Genomic DNA, 5,101 nt, shown 5'->3' with positions numbered 1-5,101 from the left:
ATATATATATATATTTTTTTTTTCTCAAATACAAGCTTGGCAAATTGCCTTTCAGACAGCAATCTTGTTTCCAACACACCAACTTAACTAAACTCACTGTGACGGGCCTCAGGCGAAACATTACCTAAGAAAAAAAAGATGTCGGTCTATAAACACGCACTTAGACAACACACACACACACACACCTGCTGCATATGCAAATCAGCTCATCTTCAGTAATGAGCAGGAAAAAAAAACATGCATGCAATTATAATCAACGCTGCAGCAGCACAGGATGAGCGAGAGACGACAATGAGTGACAGAAGAAAATTACATGTTTGTCATTTTTGCAGATTTATTTGCACTAAAGCATTTATAAGGCAACAAGAACGTCAACACCAAACACTTTAGTCACTTTCCATCGTCAAGAAAATACAGAATACCAGAGCGGTATCGGCACAGTCATGTAGGCCTACAGTATATCTACTCTAGTGTTTTTAAGCGAACACCTAATTTAAATATATTACAGAGGCACAATTCAATAGTCGAAACTCAGCGTAAGCGATCTCACCAAAGCAACACAATAAATAGTAAAAGGTATAATTCATTAAACCAGTGATTCCCAAACTACAGATATAAAGGAGAATGTATATAATGTACAACATTTAATGCTAAATAATCATCTTCAGAGTCATACAAGACCCCACTATCACACTTATAATGCAGATATCTACAAATAAGTTTATAATTAAACACCATTTGTCATCTTTGATATATAATTTGAGCGTTTTCAAGCTGTCAATCGTAACTTCATAGATCGCTGGAATACACTCGCAATCACGTATGGACTACAAAGCTGCCATTGTTGGACTACAACTTCATACATGCACTCCGCTCAGGGCCGGCGCGTCCATAGGTCCGCGACACCTCCCTTTCCAACTGCATAACCGCGTCCTCCGTTATGTCCGCGACACCTCCCTCACCACCCGCGTCCTCAGATATATTCGCGCATAGGTGACAGAATAGAGAGGGCGGCGTCAGCGACACCTCCGTCAGCACCCGAATGTCCTCTGTTATATCCGCGCATAGGACGGCAGAATAGAGGTCCTCGACACCTCACTTCATTTTTATAACCGGTCACTTTTGTTTTCACATTGGGGTTGAGGGCGGCGTGATCGTCCTCTGCCTAGAGCGGCAGTTCAGCTTGCTCCGGCCCTGACTCCGCTCACACACAGATGTTCCTCATTCTGACTGATTACACACACACCCCCGGAGGATTGTCAAGGACTGATTACACACACTATTTAAGCAGCACATGCACTCACTCCAGTTGCCTTGTCTTGTTTTGAGTCGACGCCAGCTGCCAGAGTCGTGGCCGCAACTCAAAACAAGACAAGGCAACTGGAGTGAGTGCATGTGCTGCTTAAATAGTGTGTGTAATCAGTCCTTGACAATCCTCCAGTGGTGTGTGTGTAATCAGTCAGAATGAGGAACATCTGTGTGTGAGAGGAGTGCATGCATGAAGTTGTAGTCCAACAATGGCAAATTTGTAGTCCATACGTGATTGCGAGTGTATTCCAGCGGTCTATGGAGTTAACGATCGCTGGTGATTGTGACACAAGCAATAAGATGTGAAAATGACACAAATAATGCATTATAATTCTTGTCTTATGAAGGGTAATGTACATAATGTACATTATTTTATGCTAAAAAATCATCTTTAGAGTGATACAAGACCCCACTCTCACACTTATAATGCAGATACCTGACATATAAGTTCTCAATTTAACACCATTTGTCATTTTATTTATAATTTAAGTCTTTTGTCAGTTTTAGTGGTTGTTTTTATCCAATAACAGTGAAAATTATAAGTAATGTATTATAATTACTGTTGTATAAAGCAGTGTTTCTCAACTGGTGGGTCGCAACCCACAGTGGGTCGCGGAGTGTGTGATCAAAAAAACAACAAAAGTTTAATATTTAAAGTATTTTGCTTATATTGGACTTTTTATTTTGAAATGTACGTGCCGAAACATGCTAGTGGGACTTTTAATTTGCCAGTAACCTGGGTAAAGCGCTTTTGGCGAACTGCAATGCAAAAACCGGCGCGTTTAAGGTCTGTTTTCTTTAAAAATCGAGCGATCTCCACTGGCTGAGTGATATCCGATATAAAGTGGGCCTCAGATTATACAAGAAGCGCCGCATTAAATTACATTTCCCCCCGCCATGTCTTTATAATATGAGCATTTATTTTACCCCAGTATATTTAATGGAGCTTCTGCGCTAGCCTGCTGATTCTGAGGGGCGTGTGCGAGTAAACGGCTTTTTTTCTCGTTTTCGCTTGAGCAACTAAATGAATGTATTTTAATGACATTACAACATCGATGCTGTAAAAGGAACCGTATAAAATGGGAAAAAAAGTCCACAATAACAGGCACCGGAAGTTTATCAGTATGGGAACAACACTAACGTAAGCTCCTCATATACCCTTTTGACATGTGAAATTCCAGCGCAAGTACGACCCCGAATATGTAAAGTGTGGATTTACATATTTTGACGACAAAAAGGCTTAAAACCTCAGTGTGTCATATGTAGTGAGGTGCTTTCACGAGAGAAATGAAACCTAAATTAAAACGACATTTAGAAACCAAACATCCCAGTTACAAGGAAAAACCAGTGGACTATTTTTCTAAGACGACTAGTGCCTGACATATTCATGTTCAAAACAAGTACAAGTACATCTTACTGTGCTCACCGTGTAGCAATGGCCAAGAAAGCCCACACAAATGCAGAACAGCAAATAACTGCTGATTATTATAAATTGGTTATGATTATTTTAATAAGTTTACTTCAGTTTGCTGGTTGCTGTTCAGTTCAACCAGATCAGTGTTAATGTTTTATAAACAGTTCAGTTTAGTTCATGGTAACTTAACTTTTCCTTGCACTAACCACTGTTTACAGTATTTGACGTTTTTACTCTGTAATATTTCTATAATTTGATCTATTTTGTTAAATGAGAGCAATAAAATATTGTTTATTTGTAAGTCTTGGTGATTTTCTCATAATTTATCTGTCACTAGTCGTGTATGTTAACAATTAAATACAAATGAATTATAATTCCTAATATCATATTATAATTCCTAAAAATTTGGGTCGCGGCTTGATGACCATGTAAAAATGTGGGTCCCATGGCCAAACCAGTTGAGAACCACTGGTATAAAGTATAATGTATATAATATACATCATTTTATGGTAAATAATTGTATGTAGGGGGATAAAAGACCCCACTTTCCCACTTACAATGCAGAAATTTGACAAATAAGTTCATAATTTAACATATAAATTTAATTTTATATATATAATTTGAGTGTTTTATCAGTTTTAGTGGTTGTTTTCATGCAGTAATAGTAAAAATTATACAAATAATGCATTTTAATTCATGTCGTATGAAGGGTAATGTACATCATTTTATGCTAAATAATCATCTTTAGTGATACAGGACCCCATTCTCACACTTTTAATGCAGATATTTGACATTTAACACCATTTGTCATATTTTATATATAATTGAAGTGTTTTATCAGTTTTAGTGGTTGTTTTTAAGCAATAACAGAGAAAATTATACAAATAATGCATCATAATTCATGTCGGATGAAGGATAATGTTTGTAATGTACATCGTTTGATGCTAAATAATCATCTTTAGAGTGATACAAGACCCCACTCTCACACTTATAATGCAGATACCTGACAAATAAGTTCTCAAGTTAACACCATTTGTCATATATTATATATACTTTGAGTCTTTTGTCAGTTTTAGTGATCATTTTCATGCAATAATGGAGAAAATGATACAAATATGCATTGTAATTCATGTTGTATGAAGGTAAATGTACATTGTTTTATGCTAAATAATCATCTTTAGTGATACACGACCCTACTATCAAACTTATAACTTAGATATCTGACATATATACGTTCATAATTTAACACTATTTGTCATATTTTATGTATAATTTAGATGTTTTATCAGTTTTAGTGGTTGTTTTCAAGCAATAACAGTGAAAATTATACGAATAATGCATCATAATGCATGTCGGATGAAGGATAATGTTTGTAATGTACATCGTTTGATGCTAAATAATCATCTTTAGAGTGATACAAGACCCCACTCTCACACTTATAATGCAGATACCTGACAAATAAGTTCTCAATTTAACACCATTTGTCATATATTATATATACTTTGAGTCTTTTGTCAGTTTTAGTGATCATTTTCATGCAATAATGGAGAAAATGATACAAATATGCATTGTAATTCATGTTGTATGAAGGTAAATGTACATTGTTTTATGCTAAATAATCATCTTTAGTGATACACGACCCTACTATCAAACTTATAACTTAGATATCTGACATATATACGTTCATAATTTAACACTATTTGTCATATTTTATGTATAATTTAGATGTTTTATCAGTTTTAGTGGTTGTTTTCAAGCAATAACAGTGAAAATTATACGAATAATGCATCATAATGCATGTCGGATGAAGGATAATGTTTGTAATGTACATCGTTTGATGCTAAATAATCATCTTTAGAGTGATACAAGACCCCACTCTCACACTTATAATGCAGATACCTGACAAATAAGTTCTTAATTTAACACCATTTGTCATATATTATATATACTTTGAGTCTTTTGTCAGTTTTAGTGATCATTTTCATGCAATAATGGAGAAAATGATACAAATATGCATTGTAATTCATGTTGTATGAAGGTAAATGTACATTGTTTTATGCTAAATAATCATCTTTAGTGATACACGACCCTACTATCACACTTATAACTTAGATATCTGACATATATACGTTCATAATTTAGCACTATTTGTCATATTTTATGTATATTTAGGTGTTTTATCAGTTTTAGTGGTTGTTTTCAAGCAATAACAGTGAAAATTATACAAATAATGCATCATAATTCATGTCGGATGAAGGATAATGTTTGTAATGTACATCGTTTGATGCTAAATAATCATCTTTAAAGTGATACAAGACCCCACTCTCACACTTATAATGCAGATACCTGACAAATAAGTTCTCAATTTAACACCTTTTG

The 5,101-nt window shown here is 34.9% G+C and overlaps 1 long non-coding RNA gene across 1 annotated transcript; it reads right to left on the bottom strand.

The window, feature by feature from the left end:
- Positions 1–314: 314 nt before the first annotated feature.
- On the bottom strand, positions 315–4,866 carry LOC147835177 (uncharacterized). The gene is made up of 3 exons (XR_015501656.1): positions 3,192–4,866; positions 1,584–1,867; positions 315–799 (listed from the first exon to the last, which is right to left on the bottom strand). It is a non-coding gene; the product is annotated as an uncharacterized LOC147835177 (long non-coding RNA).
- Between the last annotated feature and the right edge of the window lie 235 nt (positions 4,867–5,101).

Source organism: Danio rerio, chromosome 10 (assembly GCF_052040795.2).
Source record: "Danio rerio strain M-AB ecotype USA chromosome 10, GRCz13ab, whole genome shotgun sequence".
Lineage (NCBI taxonomy): Eukaryota > Metazoa > Chordata > Actinopteri > Cypriniformes > Danionidae > Danio > Danio rerio.
This window is presented reverse-complemented; position numbering and strand designations above follow the sequence as displayed.